This window comes from Branchiostoma floridae, chromosome 14 (genome assembly GCF_000003815.2).
Source record: "Branchiostoma floridae strain S238N-H82 chromosome 14, Bfl_VNyyK, whole genome shotgun sequence".
Lineage (NCBI taxonomy): Eukaryota > Metazoa > Chordata > Leptocardii > Amphioxiformes > Branchiostomatidae > Branchiostoma > Branchiostoma floridae.
In genome coordinates this window covers 2,394,817-2,413,465 of record NC_049992.1, presented here as the reverse complement: position 1 = coordinate 2,413,465, position 18,649 = coordinate 2,394,817, and positions in this window count along the sequence as shown.

The window sequence follows — 18,649 nt, the reverse complement described above, 5'->3', positions numbered from 1 at the left end:
AAAGGGCGGTTACACCGGCTACACAGATAATGATACAGACAGACTGCAGGAAAATAGGGTTAACTAGGGTTCAGCAACATGGAGACAACAAACATAATTGGGATTTCGCAAAATGTGTAGCTATGGCTCCATTTTTACAATCATTCTGTTATAATCGCCCTACGATGGACATACAAGACAAAATCTGGTCATAAGAGTCGAGAATAAATATAATTTTTCAGAGGTCATCACACAAACAACGTTATGCAATCATCACTGATGTTTCAGCACCAGGGACAGCGCTGACGCGGTTGACAAAGTTCAAGTTTTAGAGTAATTTCCACATTCTAAAAAAAAAAAAAACATTCCATGTAACGTTCACTGGTAGCCTGGATAACTACTCATCATTTTGGTCGTGGACTCATACGATTCCTCTTCACAACTTTGTTTGAATTTCAATTTTTGTCGATATAAAAATGGTGACCTTGGAAATAATGGTATAGATAGAAGATGGGGACTTCTGACGCCCGTTACAATTGAATTTTTCCCACGACCTTTTCAATGCCCATACCAGTACGCCAATCCTGACGTAAAACCCTCTAGTCAACTTACGAGGCGCCACACCAAAAAATTTACCATTAGAGTACGTCATTTTACATTCAGCAACAGGAGCTAATTGACTCATTTGCATTAACTGTGTCTTAGCCTTGCTATCCTTTGAAATCCAAATTGTCTTCAGCTTGATTTTGCCTTGCCTTTGTTTTCTTTGCAATCCAAGTGGTCTTTAGTGTGAATTGCCTTACAACGTTTCCTGTTGGACATCCGAAATCATCTTCATTCATAGTTAGAGTATAAAAGAACTGTTTCTTGCAGATCACTTCTGTGTCGCTGACGAAAACTGGTGGATTTCAGTTAAAACGTCTAACCGTTTCGAAAACCATATCCAGTTGCTTGAGTAACTACTTTTTGGTACATTTTACATTGTTCTGTCAAGCGACCTATTCCATAGATCAATTTTCACAAACGAATTGAGGAAATTAGTGCGGGACTTGTTTGAAGCTGTCGATGTCATATGGTGACAAAAGTAACTAATCCGTTTAGTACAGAATTGTCCTGACGAATGAATTCCACGAGGGTTGCCCAGCTCAATGATCAGTTGACGTCATTTCCGGTATAATACACTTTTCACTCTTGCCACAGGAGGGCACAAGTCATGGTTGTCATGGCAACGCCGAAAACCAATTATGGCAAGAACAGACATTTGGCACCGATATGGCTGACCCATTTTTGTCGCGACAAATCCATTTCGTCCAATTTTCAATAGTTAAGTTCCGTCATTGAGTGTAATAGGAAACAGGACTAATTTTAAAGGAAAACCACACTAATCATTTCTCCATTATCTTATGTAATGACCCTAGAACAGTAAAATTTCTGCCTTCGCTTACTCAAGTTTCAAATAAATTTAATAAAAAAAAGGACAACAAATGACTATAGTATCATTGTATAAACATAAATATGAAATGTTCGACTAGTATTCAAATTAGATCGTCCAGCGTTGCTATCGTTGACAACAGTTTATACTTAGATTCAGTGCTTCTATCCATATTTTGAACTTTGCCAAAGAAGGACACTGATTCTACATGCTCCTCACGAGCTCCATAAGTTGTAAAATTGCCCTCTGACCTTCCGTGCTGACACCGGGCACGGTAATACGGCTGGTAACGTCCCAGAGGAGCAGTACATGCGCCATAACAATATAAAATGGAAAGAGTGGAGATCGTATTGAGTATGGCAAGAAAATGACATCTTGGCCAGTTTATCAGATTTGCGGCCGTCTTGAATAACAAATTTCCGGTGTGGTTCCCTAAGATTATTCACCGCAAGACATGGTGGTGATTTTAAGGAATCTCAAAGGACATGCCTGAAAGCCATTGCATCTTAGCAAACCAAACAATATGCTATTTTACATATGACAAATCTGTTTAAGGCTTTATGTCATGAATTAACTGATGCTTAAGAGAATGAATTGAATTTGCCTTAGCTACAAAAGTAATGCATGAAAAACTGTTCTGTGAAGTACAACTGTATTACGGAATTAATCATTGCAATGAATAAACAAGCTGAATGTCTAATGATTGACCGAGTGTTTCGCTAATATTTGTGTAAAGTGTATATAGACTTTTAAGACTCATAAGGACTAATAACGATGTAAATTGTATTTCTGTTATATACATTGTCTGACCCTTGCAACTTCCCTCAATGAAAATCGAGGCAGGCCGATCTGAGCTTTCATGAATAAACAAAAGGTTCAAAGAAACAAACAAATATGATGCATACCTATACACTAGTGTTTCTACTGGTTGTATTAATTATTGCACAATGTAATTGTCGTCGACAGCACATGAGAAACCGACGACAGGTGATGTATTTACCATATAGCGGAACAAGGCATGACATCATCATACGCACAGCACATACATGATTTGCTAACTAACGAATCTGGGACCGCGTCCAAGCTAATACTGCAGTCAAAAGGAACAGTCAAGGCTACAGCACAGAACTGCCTCATACATGCTAAAAGTCTGACGGAAAAGTCTGTTGCATACCCCCTCGTCGAGGGTTGTGTAATAGAATATCTTTCCGAACTAGTGTGTCAACACAGTCCATGAAAAATTGTAAGTTAACACCGGTGTGCTTGATATCTGACATACTAGCAAACTGCATGCGAAATTTAAAGGATAGCAGAACAATTGCGTAAAAATGCCTTCCGAATTGATAGCATATAGAAATGACAAATTTAGTGAAACCAGCGTTGGCGATGGAACCGACAGAGCTAAATGTTATACCTTGGAGCAATGCAACGCTCATATGTGGACTAAATTGTACTTCATGTCAGCCAGCAGTGGGCGCTTTTCTCATGCAAAATTACAGGGCTCTGTTACTGTAGCAGACACGCAGGCAGGCAATTTAAGCTTTTATCTACAAACTACAGTATGCAGGCGGACAGAAATGGTCAAACGTGTCAGGGAACCACTCTGTTCGGCTATGTGTTATGCCAGATAGCTACATTTGTATTCCGGTCGCCGATTAGAGGAAATGGCGAACGCCAAACAAATTGCAGGCTTAATTTCTCGGCGTCCGTGATTGTAATCTCGGGGATTCATGTTTCCTGATGGACTGAACGTGACTTCGGGTACCGCATGTAAATCAGTGTCAAAACCGGCCACGTCTAAGGTCTCATACCGGACTTATGCCGTCCCATTTATAACAATGCTTAATTATGCAACTTTAATGGGCGAAAATCCAATAAAGAAACAGTTCGGCCGGAGACGTTTCAATTTCTATTTCAAGATCACATATCCAGTAATCAATAAAAAAATCGTTTCCAAAATCTGACCAATGGATCGATTTTCATAACATCTATAACTGCACATAAATACTATCCAGAAAGTGGGGCTTTCCTTCAGTAACCCGCTGACCACATTACTCAGGACAAGCAAACGTACACGTCCGAGAATCGCCCGAATGCCGAAACTTTTCCACCCGATCCTGTCAGAAATACACAACCTTTCATCTCAAATCCTTCGATATGACATGGGAGCGATAAAAGGCAATTTATCATCTACATAAACACACGATTTTGGGGCCCCATTCATATTTCGGAGGGAATATGTTTGAGTGCCCACCGGCGGAGTAATACCGGAACGAGACCCTAAGGGGTGGGTTCCGGTATAGATAATTCAGGTACGTACAGGTCCATAGGATCAGGTCCAGGTCTGGACCTGAACCTACTTGTTTGTGAATGGGCTAAACAATGGTCGATTTCGCTACAGAGGAATCTGTTTGGTGGAGTATCCTATATTTACGAAAACTGCCTCTGTTATAATATTAGACCACGTTGACTGTAGAACATTTTTTAATCGGTCCAACATCCGTTCTACTGAATTTTTTCAGGTCCTGTTTTTCCGGACCGGTCCAACAGAAAAAAACGGTTTCGTACCGTTACTCATCCCCAGTTACGTCTTTGAAAACGCACCATTTCCACTGGACAGAGGAGCGTTAGGTGACTGACCAGCGAGTAAGAGTTATTGCCATTGGTAATCGGAATCATTGGAACGTCATTGAACTGTCTTTTGGGGGACATTGGAGGTACTTGGGTCAGGTCCTGAAAACGCACCATTTCCACTGGACAGAAGAATGTTAAGGTTTTTAGGTAGGCTAAGTTAGCATTTTGACTTTCCATTGTTTGTTTCATTAAGAATTAAGAAAGAATGTAACTGTGACGAATATAGATAGATGGGCCTGAAAGAATTCTAAATCTGATATTTCGGGCCATATGGATGACTTCATGCGATTTATTGCACCTAATATTAATTTTTTCTGTGAGAAAATACGTCACTTTGGTACATATCACTTCAATGAAGCTATGTTTTTCACGTGCATAACGATGACTGATAAGCGAGTAAGAGTTATTGCCATTGGTAATCGGAATCATTGGAACGTCATGGAAAGGTCTTTTGGATGACATTGGAGGTACTTGAAAAATACTGACGAAACACTAAAAATCATTGAGTGCCCACTGAACCTGAAAGACAAGGGAAGAGGCCTGTGACATTTTCGGACGCTTGACGGTTTCACCAATTAAGCTCTTGCATTTGTGGAGTACCCACACAAGCAGTATCCTATAGAGGATGAGTCGGCTACGACTATTGAACAGCCATAGATCATGATCATTCTTCATCGCTTTAGTACATGGTCGATGAGTCATTCAGCAACCGCTATGAATGCAGATTCGAATGATTCGGTAATTCACAACGGTGTTATAGCATCAATATCATTTTCAACGTGGTCTTCATTGCGCAATGGATAAATGACGATTTTTTAGAAGGTTACATACCCTCGTTACTCCTGATGATGTTGTAATCAAAACCCAATCGATCAAAAAGAAATCAATTAATCAAATGCCGTGGTGATTCTTCACTCCCAGTATGCTACCAACCCATTTTCATGACATATCGCACTTCAAATCACACCACACAGGGCGCTTTATTTCAGCAATCGTCGTAGTTTCCTTCTAATGCAGTTAACGGCCTCTGGCTTGAACCCGGAGCAGGTTCGTAGATTGCACTCTGCATGACTTTGACTTTGACTTTATTCAGGCTGCGACAAGAACTGTACATTGTGGACATTAGGCTGTAGACTGTGACCACAAACATATACATACACAATACAAAACTGATCATATACTAGGTAGAATAAAATAGTTGTACATTAAAAAGGAAAAGCTACAGCCTGTGCATAATAAGCTAAACGTTTACAGTTAGACAGTGGCACAGCTGGAAGTGAATTTTTAGTAGATACGTACATTTCACAGACATACACAGTGCTTCCTAAAGCTGCCTACTGATGAAAGGGTCATGGTCAGATGAAGCCTGGAGCAGTAGAGAAACAGTATGAATAACATCGTAAACTCCTATTGCTTGTAATTACACACAAGAGACTCTAGAGTACATGAATGTCATGAGAGGGGAGGGAGCAATAGTAATGACTGATTTTGTTGGCCTTGTGAGTGCGGAAGTAACATTTCACATTTGCAAATGTTACGTTTCAAGCTCGCCCTGGAGAATGCGGAATGAGAATCAGATGACGTTAGTTACAAATGTTGCGTTCTAGTACCTCAATCAACTCTGCTTGTCGTACGGTTAATCGTATATTTGCGAACAATACAACTCAGCTGAGGAGGCTAAATGAACCTGGACATGAACATGAACCGTTAGGGGGGGGGGGGGGTGTAACAAACTTAGTCACGTTTAGGAACGCATTCATTTCGCTGTTACGCCACCTACTAGATGGAAGTAAATCCAGTCATCGTTGTCGCAATAATAATCGCCTACCAAAACGTTGGCTGGTTCATTCCTTTGGTTATGTAACGATAACTTTCCTTATTGGGGCAATCATCCTGCTTATTCCACTTGACATGCTGCAGGCGATCCGATCATTACCGATGCTATCAAAAGCCCATCAAGGGTAATCTTAATTATATCAGGTTATAAATTGATTGTCAAATGCAAATTGCAAAGCAGTGTGTCGATGATTGTCATTGAAGATACTTTATTTGCTTATCCTATCGGGCTGTCTAAAGGCCCGCCTAAAGACCTATTCATCAATGATCAAATGTTAGATATTTTGACAAATTCTGAGCTAAACTTGGCCCATCTGCTGAAGCATATGGCATGTATTAACGTCACGTCATTGTCATAGTTGCTTTAACATCACGCGTATGAATATAATGGGAAAAATATAATAGACTTCTATTGATATGATTGACATCTAATCCAACAGTATAACGCGGCTTATAAGATCAATTAGAGCTTAGTTTGAAATATTGTACTGAGCTGTTTATGAGACAACAGAACACAACAGAATACAGATCAGTTTTCTTTTGGAATCCTGAGGAAATTCGTACAGGACGTCAGGAAGTCTGGATTCAGGGCCACACGCCCGACCATTTTGCCACCGATGCCTTCCAATCTGTTAGCCTCCTTTACCGGCCTCTCTGGAGGCATTGGCGTAATTTTTTTTTGGGGGGGGGCGTGGTCGATGCACGATTTTTAACTGGGAAGGAAAACGCCGGGAAGGAAAATATGCCGGGAAAGGAATATTTTCCTTCCCGGCGTATTCTCAGTTAAAAGTCGCGAATCGAACTACCGCCCCCCCCCCCCCCTTTACAACTTACGCCAATGCCCCCAGAGAGGCCGGTGAAGAAGGCTAACAGATTGGGTGGCATCGGTGGTGAAATGGTCGGGCGTGTGGCCCTGAACCCAGACTTCCTGATGTCCTTCACGAATTTCCTCAGGATAACAAAAGAAAACTGATTTATCAAAAGGTTATTACATGTACATGAGGCAGAGCCGAAGATGACATGAGGGATGAACATGATTCTATCGATGTCTTTTCCAAGGAATAAAACTTATGAATAAGTGAAGAGGTAATTCAAAGACCAAATGGGTATTTGATAAGACCACATAAGCTAGTTTAATCCACTCCAGCCTGCTTACAAATTGATTCTGACCTACAAAATCGATTTTAAGTCATTTGTGGGACACAGGAGACCTCAGGAGATCTTCTTCATGTCACGTTCACAGAGACGAGCGATTGAAAAGCTTATCAATACAGCAGTACCCAAAATGTATCTATTTTTGTGTGCACTCAGCATCCATTTTATTTTATCTTATTAATTTTATTTGTTGGTTTGACTGTTCAGCGCACACAGTCAGAGCTGCCGAACTAGACTGTGGGTATTACAAAGGGCTAGCCCTGCTGACAAAAACAGAGACAATACAAATGGGATTCGACAAGGGCAGGATACTTCGGTGAATTCAGCATCCATGAGGATGATACCTCATACATACATACTGTAAATGCAGAAATGTTCGCGGTGGATTAATGTTCGCGGATTTAAAACCACCGCGAACATTTTTCCATAACAGTAAGAGACTACAGTGCATGGTGCTACCGCGAAATTAAAACCACCGCGAAAAGTCCATTTTCCCGCTACCGCGAAATTAAATCCCCGCGAACTTAAATGCATTTACAGTATTCTATCCAGTTCTGCCCAAAGAGAAACCGTGCGCAATGGATGCAATTCTCATTCTCAGCGTTGACCCAAATAAACGATAATAAATTCTAGACCAGTATGATTACACAATGGCAGCTGAGGGTCAAGGGTTAAACGGTGTCTGGTTGCTGTTGACAGTTGGCTCTGACACTGATTATTGATTAACCTCCTTCCTATTAATGCCGGTGCAATGGCCTAGTGGGTAGAGTGTTCGCCTTGCATTCGGAAGGTCGTGAGTTCGATCCCGACCGAGTCATACCAAAGACTATAAAAAAAAATGGTACATGCTGCTTTCTCTGCTTAGCACTCAGCATTCGGGAAAGAGTATGGAAGTTGAACACACACATTACCAGTGGACTAGCCCCCTGCTGTAGTGATTGCGTTGTGTGTGGCCCAGGGCTAACGAAACAGAGATGGGCACCGCCCTATGCGCCAGAAATGGGCACTGCCTTGGCGCGGGAAGGGTTTAACTTTTAACTCCTTCCTATTAAGGTAGCATTTTGGCACAAAATTTGTATTCGTTATGCAGGGCTAGGCAGCTGGGAGAAGGTTGATACACGTGATGCGAGCTGGTCTCCCGAAGTCATGTATCTGCCCATCCCTTACTGGGTCCGCGATCTTTAACAAATATGTTTATTGCGAATTCTTGCCCGAGGGCTAATTCCAGGTACAAACAACATGTAAAACAAGGAAAATACAAAGGTGCTAGGAACTACATTCTATGACTATTCTGTGCTACTGAAGTGTACATTATACTGGTTTTGTTGGGTTTCACTTCTTCTTTTTAGGCAGTGGAAGACGAATTTACCCACTTCGGTGTCTGATTGTTGACAGTTGACTATGCCACAGATTATTGATTAACCTTGTCCCTGATGCATTGGTCTTTCACTACAATATTTGAATTCGTTATACAGGGTAAGGCGGTGCCCGTCAGGGATGTAGCCACGGCCGGGCTCAGAAGCCACAAATTTGTCCCTGTGGACTGGCGGATACCGGGGGTACCTCTCAGCAGACTATGAAACATCTTCTTGTCTGTCCCCTACTGTCCGAACCATGCACCAAAGAAGATTTGGAAGCTTTGACCCCAGAGGAAGGGAGTGTGTGGAGTACTGGAGCAAGAAAGTTTAGTGATGACACGACGAAGAAGAAGAAGAAGAAGCGTTCCCCATGGGTAGATCACGGCATCTATTTGTTACAGGGTTCCTGATTCCTTTGAAATCCTACTTAAAATAATCCTGGGTCCCGGCCGTGCTCGGTACAGCCGAAAAGGGTCATACGGGGCCATTAAAGTGAAGAAAAAAAACATGAGCTGCCCGGCAGGGTCTCTCTTTCCAATTACCGTTCCGGGACGCACTATTCCACATGACGGTAGAATCCACCAGGCCTTTCAACGGGGGTGCGGGATCGTAGAATTCGAGCCCCCAAAAACTGGAATTGGCCAGAGGAGTCAGTCCACGCTAAGAAGTCAAACCCAATAAGTTACATCTTTAACTAGTTTTAAATTAGACTAGAGTAGTCACTCACTATACTGTTTACCATTATTTGTCTGTCATTTTTGTCACTTGCAATTAGTCCTCGGGCAAGAACTTGCAATAAAACTTATTGTTAATGTTACTCATCCGGGTCCCGCAGCCGACCAACTCCTCTGGTAGCAAAGCTCCTTCGCGATCGGCACATTATTCTATTCACACCAACTAGACACTGTCAAACCCAGAACTGAACGCTACAAAAAAAGTGCAATCCCATATATGACATGCCTGCTGAACGAAAAGAATGGAAATTAATGTTAACAATGCGACTGTATATTATCTATTGTATATATGTAACGTTTTTTTGATTATTTCATTGTATTTGTAGCGCAGTGGTGCTGTACAGCAAGGCCGCAATTCAACCTCTGGTTGCCAGTGTCTTGTTTTTATTCTGAATAAACCATTTGATTGATTGATTGATTGATTCTCTCTGTAATAGCCAGCGTAGTCAGTCTGGTAGAGACTAACATAACGGTACAACAAGACTCAGGAGGTGCCTGCTATGCTGATTTACACCTCCACAGTCTTTGATGACCATTGATCATAAACACGCCTTGTCATGTGACTTGATTTTTCGCGCGAATGAGTCATCATTTTGTAAAAGGCCAGGTTGTCGTCTGATCTTCATACGGGTGGTCAATAAACAACTCCCTTACAAACAGTAGCCACTTGAGATGTAAATAGACTAGAAATTTTCATCGAATTTCTGCTGACTGCTTGAAATCTGGCATCTCGATAACTACAATATTTGCTATGATGAAATAAGATACCATGAAAGATGAGACAATATTTGAAAATTACATATCTTTAAATTCAGTAGGATTACTTTGTCCTCTTTAAATCAGATAAAATGTCTTCACAAATATGGAATGCGGAGAACAAGGTTTAGTCAAGGTCTAGTACGTAGGCTTGGGTGTGGCTCAACGCAGCTCGGTAAAATCTCGCGAAGGAAGGTCGTTTGTACTATAAAACAAAACTACAGGGACAGATATGCGTACTATTGTACAGTTGGGAATTCCATACCAGTTTTTCTCTTTTATTGTTCAAGCAATAACGGTTTCGTAGTATCCTGCTTTTTTCAAAGCTTTCTATTGACATATAATAACAGAAAATGTTCCCCTCTACAAGTTTAGAATAGACCATTCTTTATCAGATTCCAATAAAGTTAAAGTTATTCCTTATCAGAATTACGATATGACGAACACATTCTTCCCTGCCACAAATTCAATATAAGCCGTACGTGTCCTCCTGTGACTACGGGGAGCGCTCACGCCTGCTACACTGTAGGCACTTAGTTCGAACGCGCGTTCTACGCGGCATAGAACACGATGATTGAATGCCCGACCTAGGTAACTTACCTCAATCGTTTTAATACTTTTTAGAGTTCTTTGGGTGTCCAAATGCAATGCAACAGCTGGACGGAATGTTGTAGAGTATGTCTATAATTTCGGAATTTTTTTTTTTCTGTTCGAAAACCGCACGGGGAACTAAATGATCGAATTCAAAGCTTTTGAAACAAGCGTGCGCTACAACCCCATAATCCACTTGAGGGTGCCGTGATGATGTCATGACTTGTAACCCGCCGGTGGCACCGAAACACCGGCACGGGCCCAGCACAAAGCGCGTCTCCGGGCCCCGCAGCCGGGATACACCGTCTCCAGGGCAACCAACGGGCGGGAAGCCGTCTGCAGACGATAGTCCGGCGTTCCTGTCAGACGTCTGTGCGGACAGGTGCGGGACGGGACGGGCGGAGAAGGCGGCGTCAGGACCACGTACAGGTGAGGTACGCACACCCACGTAACGTCGGCTCGCCTCCTGGTGCTTACGTGTAATCCCATTATAACCATTAGGAGTTAAAACCCTTTAGATACATCACACGTTTTCTTAAGTAGCTGCTTTTAATTATCGCTAGCGCCTTATGTAAGGCCACGGAACTGTCTCATGTTATGTACAACGTGATGTAGCATTTCTAACTTGTGCCCATATACGTGCCTCGCCCTCATACATGTAGCGCAATGGACGGGTGTGTAGCAAAATAACACGTATCGGCACAGGGGCGGTATTTGATACTGTGTCGCACCGTGCATTGCTACATCGTGTTGCTACAATGGAGGTCCTACACCGCTGTTGTTTCCCGGAATTAGCGCACCAGGAAAAAAACAAAGGACCATCGTCCGTTTAGAGTGACGTAATGGACCATCGATCAGCGTACGAGACTACTGTATATGCATTTAATTTCGCGGTAGCGGGAAAAAGGACTTTTCGCGGTGGTTTTAAGTCCGAGGGTGCACCATGCACTGTAGTCTCTTACTGCCATGGAAACATATTCGCGGTGGTTATAAGTTCGCGGTGAAGCGGCCACCGCGAAAACCGCAAACATTAAACCATCGCGAAAGTTTCTGCATTTACAGTATAACGCGGCCTGCCCGTCCCTCATGGGACGCACTTACGCTGGGAGCGACCTCATTACGCCCCGCGCACGATATCTGCAATTCACACCTCCATTCGCACATGCTGCTGTAACTACTCTTTGTTCCTCCCCCAGCGATACATTCATTATGCTATAGGCAAACAGAGAGCACTCTGAGGCCTTCACGGTGCGAATTGTTTCCTATATGTTTTTCCTAGGCCAAGCATCGTAAAATTACGCGCTGTGAATACTGGTGAGGGAAGCGAAGGTAGATGATGTTAGCATTAATCAAATTGTTGTGGGGCCCCTAGTTTCGGTTTGGTGTTAGATTTCATCTATTTTCAGTGTCAGTTTAAGGGGAAAATGTTGTTGAAAATACAAACGGATATTGTAAGCAGCCTTGAGGTCACCCAAACCCCTAATCAATGATTAATGGAAGATCCTCATATATTATTGATATTCTACACACAGTAATTGTTGTAGGGGATGAACCGTTTGTACAACCGCACGGGTATATTTAATATCAGTAAGCCTAAAATCAACAACAGGCTTTAGCCTATTAACTAAGTATTACAGAATAATAAGAGATAGCTGTTACCAGTTTAATAATCAAAATTGTGTATCATATCTGTCTAATATATGAAGTATATTGTCTTCAACTTAACATCAACAGCCAGTGTGAAAGGGCGCATTTCTGACATTGTTCTATAATCTGTGAAGCCAATGCAAAGAACAAGTCATTGCAAAATTAAATACCATTATATTAATACACGAACCTTATTAAATTGAAAGAAAAATCTGTAGGTAAAATAGGAAATTAGAAAAAAATGAAAGAGTGATACAAGCTATTCTCTTCTTGGTATCATCTGAAGAATATTAATTGAGTACCAGGTCAAACATCATCCCAAGGCAATGAAATGACAAATTACATTTTCGAAGATTAAAGGAAAGGAAAAAGTACAGAAAATATAGCAAGAGGTCTTCTTAAGCCTGAAACATCTTTGATGTGCTTTCAAAATCAGGTCAACTGATACCTCATTAGTTACAATGGTTTCCCGTGACAACAGAGGCGATATTTACAAAAACTGGGACATCGTGATGACGTCATTTACTCTTAGGAATCCTTTATGTCCGCGGAACATCAGAAGGATTTTGTACAAACGGATTGTGAAGACTTCTTCTTGAGTGACGTAGATAATGAGGCCTGAAGTTAGTGAAGTATGAATGTTGCTGAGATAATCTTATAGTCTTTCGTTCCCACCCTTGTCTTGATATGGTTTCACTAAGGCCATGTGGATTTGATAATTTGGATGACATCATCTAGAAACCCCCAAAAAATTTTGACAAACATTTTTTCCTCCATTAAGTGGTCAGGAAGGTTGAACAAATAACTTAACACACAGAATATAGTAGACCGAACAAAAGATTCTGCATTTTATTCTTTTACTCTACTTTGACCTTGGAATGTTCTATGACATTTAGTATACGTTTCACAGTATTTGTTCTTGCAATCCACGGAATATATTGGCTTATTTTTTTAAGCTGCTTTGTTCAATTTACAACATGGTTGAAATCATATTTTTTTTTGGAAACGACCAGAAATTGATGCGTATGTGGATGTCATCCATATAATTAAATAAAACGGTCTAACACGTGTTCACACTAATTGAGGCACCATGTGGTCGTAATTTTCCCATAAGGATTACCCACGTCTATAATCATATATTTACCGTCTGAAACAAAACTGTTTGCCCAATTATAAGTATAACTAACTTAATGAATGTAAATAAGTATCTGTTAAATGTTATGTTACTATGCAGCTATATCTTCATAATTGGCCATAGACACATTATGATAAAGTTTATTACAAATTCTTGCCCGTGGGCTAATTGCAGGTATCATGAGAGATTCAGACAAACTAAAAACAATATCAAAGGTGTCTACTCTAGTCTAAAACTAGTAAAAGCTAACTCTAGATCCTGGGTTATTGGGTTATTGGGTTATTAGGTTCGACTCCTTTTTTCAAGACAGTGGAAGACGAAAGATCCCACCTTTTCTACTATGTTTGGGTTTTGTGAAGTTAGAAAGAGAATTGTTTTCTTATGTCATCATATGTCATTACTTGTAACGTGCAATTTCACCCACTGTTCTCTATTGTAAATAATATCTATTTGTAATTCCGACTTTTTAGAACGAAATGTCATTGTTAATTACTCAAGCAGGAAGGAACGGGTTTGTCTTTACCACCAGGTTGCCTTTGATTTTTTTTTCAAATTGCTGTTATATTACTATCTAGCTATATCTTCATACTAGTCCATGGACACATGATAATTCATTAATTGTAGCGAGCAAGTTCACCCACTGTAATATATTGTAAACAAGCTTTATTTCTACTTCCGACTTTTTAGAACCAATGTCATTGTTGATTACTCGAACGAGCGGGTTTGCTCCGCACATTTGCGAATTACTCTTCCACTGCGTTGCCCTTTGATTTTTTATTCAGCGCTTACTGCTTCAGAAGAGACCAAATTTATTACCGTAAGAGCGCGCAGCCTACATATATATCACCGACAGAATGGCGCTAGTGCCAAACACAAATTCGTACCATAACCTGGATAAAATTGGGCAAATATGTACTTAAAATTGGAATATTTGGCCGTTCAATTACAAAGCCTAAATACGGATAGGCATAGGCAAGCTTGCTCATTACAACAGATGAAATACAAAGTCAATGTGAAATATAATGAAGATAAGATTTTATAATGATAAACAGTTATTTCAACGAAAGCTATGATCTATACGATCCTTTCGCTAACAAGTAGCCATAAAATATCTGATGTGGACGATAAATATATGACTTCACAGCTTCAATTATAGTCACTATAGAATATTATGAAGATCTTATAATGATAAACAGATATTTCAACGAAGGCTATGATTTAGACAATCGTTCCGCTAACAAGGAACAATAAAATAGGCAAGGTTGAGCAGTACAACTGATGAAATAGTTGTAAAAGTCAATTAGAAATACTATAAAGATAAGATTTTATAACGATTAACAGATATTTCAACGAAGACTATGATCTAGACGATCGTTCTGCTAACAAGGAACCATAAAATGTCTGATATATACTATGAATATATGTCTGCACAGCTCCTATTATTGGTTGAAATACAAACTCAATGTAAAATATTATCAAGATGATAATATAGAATGATAAAGCATATATTCCAGCGAAGGCTATGATTGAGACGATCGTTTCGCTAACAAGGACCCATCAAATGCCTGGTGCGTACGATGAATATATGACTGCAGCTTCAATCAATGGTTATTGCCATGGCGTGAGCCCATTTTACCGGCGAATAATATGTACCCGCTGAGCAAATATATCAAATCTCTGTAATATTTCATATGGATATTGTTGAACGTTTAGTACTAACGATATAGAGACATCATAAAACTTCATTTTACCGTCCCGGGATAATATAGCCATATTTTGTATGCAGGATCGATAACTTCGTTCAATAAAATCAAGTCATAGTTTATTACACAGCAGTTGCAACGGGTACCATGTAAGGCAAAGTGTTGTATATTGTATGAAACAACTGGTTAAAATATATAGTGATGTATAGTATTACTAGTTATATTGAAGGTACATTCAGAATTGATTTATGTGTGTCCTTGTCCAAATGGATTCCTCTGAGTGACGAGGCAGATAATATAACCAACAGAAGGCCGATTGAGGACAGGAGAGACTCCGCCCTTATATTCAACTGTCACAATGTATTGAGTCACGGCGTCCTGAATTTTATCGCCTGCAACATTGATCTTTATCAGAAGATTACCTACAATGTCATACAAAAAAAATCAGTGGATCTGCAAGGAAACAGCTTTTCCCTCTTGCAAAAAGATTTAGAAAAGTCAAAAGCATGGGTTGCGCTTGAGCAATAACTCCCTTTATTTTGTTATCTGTAATATTGCAGTTCGTCAATATGCTTACATGGACGCGGACTAAATGACCTGCTTCGCTCACTCGGTGGTTTATATTCGGTGGTTACAAGGCTCTGTCAAGGCATTATGCTCACCGTAAGCACCTCAGGATGGGTCATTAACCCTTAACCGACACCTTTATCTATTTCAACACTAGACGAATGGGTAGCTCCTTCAGCTTATAGGAGTTGATATCCAAAGAACTCCAGTATATACAGAAGCGGGACATGTAACAATCAGCCAGGAGACAGCGTTGATAACATCCAATGGCAATGCAACAAATAAAACCCGGTGCGTCAAACCTAACCTTTCGTGTCGATGGAGATGTTTCATATGCAGTAATGATGTTCACAGGGGTTGCTTTTCATTCGTCTTCATCAGTCGAACATATTCTGCTCCTGGGCAAAACATCTGTCTTCATCAGCAAAGCTTGATTACTCGAATAAGACGACGCCGGCGGGTGGTATAAGTACATTAAAAGTCAATACATGCAAACCATGGTGAATTTTAAGCGACTACATTGAATGTATATGATCTAACACTAGAATGACAGTTGATCGTAGTGTTCTACTGTGGAAAGGGTAAAAACTAAAAGACAAATAACGACATATTGTGGATTGCTGTGCGTGTGTGTTTTATAGCCGTGTCTACGCGCTCAAACGCTCTTTTAAGGCGCTGTCACATAGGTCTGAGTGTCACATGGGTCGTGCGATCGTCGTGCGATTTTGATGCAATAGTTTCAAGCAGACCGTGACAAAACCAACCACCGACATGGTTCCAAAACAGCATTTAGTGTACCAAGACAGTTGAACTTTGCAGGGGACGTACATTTTTGTCCTCCCAAATGCCGTACGTATGCGATCATAGGACAATCACACGACCTATGTGACCACGCCACTTAAAAAGGCGAAAAGGTAGTTTTTTTCTCGTCGGCTTCACAGCATTAATCCGTCCATACTTAATCCCCCCCGGCCACACAGTTTGATATGTCAGGCACTAATGCGGCAGCTGCTTCTCTGTGAAGAAGTAGTGACAATACTGCCATGATGTGTCTTACGTATTGGTAATGTTCTAATGTGCGGGATTATGTGTCAGCAGAGACAACACATAATGGTGTGGGTACAGAATTGTCAGGGCTTCAATGACTGAGAGAGTCAGAGAGAGAGAGACAGACAGAAAGACAAAGGCAGACACAGACAGAGACAGAATTAGACAGAGACAGGCAGTTCAAGTGTGAAAGGGAGAGATGGCGATCGGATAGACTGGCATGATGCAAGTCCGTCAGACATGCAGCAGATCTAATTCTTCGCCATTTTCTAAACTTCTGTTCTTTTTGCGCAACATTCTTTTATCATTGCCATTGGTATAGAGTAGTCCAACCCCCAATAGTCTCGGCCAGACTCTGGTAGTCAACCTCTGGTAAGTGTTGCACGTAAGTACTTCTACTTTTCAGACACCAAAGATGGCTGGTATTGAATATCCCCGCCACCAGTAATTATAAGTAGGGATTGCCCTCAAACTGTCTGTCAAAGGTGGCCAATCGGTCATTGCACCATGCAAACACGTCGTGCGGAGATGCAAATGAGCCATATGGCACCCCAATAACGGTAAATAGGGCAGAACGGAGCCAACATCCGGTGTCGCGCCGAATTTCTGCTCCGCCAGATTATTGCTCCGTATGATAGTACATTCGTGCGTGGAGTTTGGGTTAGGTTTATGGCTAGGGTAGGGTTATAATTAGCGATAAAGATAAGTTAGCCAAAGTCACTCGATCACTGGGACCTTAAGTCACAATTCTTAGAGAGATAAGCCCTATAAAATATCAATTAATAACGTTTTGCTATAATACTTATTGAGTGCTGGGACAAATATTCGCAAGCGCAAGAATAAGGCTTCACACCGACCGAGTCACGTGCCAATAATGTAGAGCCAACATATCAAATATGATACATGTAACCTGATTGTAGTTTATAGAGGTGAGTCTATGGTTTGAGACAAGTGTGAATGGTCCCTTTTTGACCTGTCAGTGAACATCCTTAGTGGGGAAATGAAGGTCGTGGTGCAAAGGAATAACATGAATCCGCCATTAAGGACATGGATGGGGTCGTGGTTGCCTAATGGTTGGGGTGTTTGGGCCAGAACCCAGAGGTCCTTAGTTCAAATCCCCTGACATGCTACCGATGCTGAGTCCTTGGAAAAGACTCTTTTCTCACTCCACCCAGGTGTAAAATTGGTACCCTATTTCGGTTGGGGACTTACATGTATAAAAGATAGTGGAAGGAGAACGATGCTCACTGCCTTCCAGTAACATGCCGTAGATACAGTGAATAATAACCCTCTGCCCATAAAACGTACCGTAAAAACCATAAAACGTAGAGGGTTACCGCCTATACCTATGGGACACAAATTCGGATTTGACTGTGCATCGGTACGTTTCTTGAAAGATGCCGAAGTTAATATAATGAATGAATGAATGAAGTTTATTGCATATTCATGCCCCATTGGGGCTAAATGCAGTAAGATTGGTACAAAAGGCAGTCAACGCAAAGTTATACATATACTATAGTTAACATGCATCTTCTCTCTTCCTAAATCATTTGTAGATGAACTTACAGAGATTTTCCAGTAGATTGTGGTCAGATGATGACATAAGATATTTGAACATATCTTCCTTCGTTAGCCTAGTTAGTTGTGCATATTTCTGATCTACATGTGTAGCATTTATGAATGTAATGCGCAGATCATGCATTGTACAGTGAACACTCTAGGACAAAGTGTATTTCGTTTTCTACATGCATGTGGTTCTTAATCATATAACCATTTTTTGTCAAATGATAACTTCAGCACCTGACCATAACAAATATATCTCAGAGCTCTCAAAATGTTAACTTGGTCACTTCAACTTCCTCTACTACGATTTATTTTCCACCTCCTTTATGGAAATAAGACTGCTTCTAAAAGATCACCATTTGCTGCACCTTCTCCCGCATAAGTAGACATTACTTCCATGTCGCGAATCTTAGCCATGAATCAGGCTGGATAGGCGGGAGGGAAGTTCACATGGATCAGGGATATCAAAGGATCTGTCTCTCTCGCTCCGGCGACATACCCGCAATCCGCAA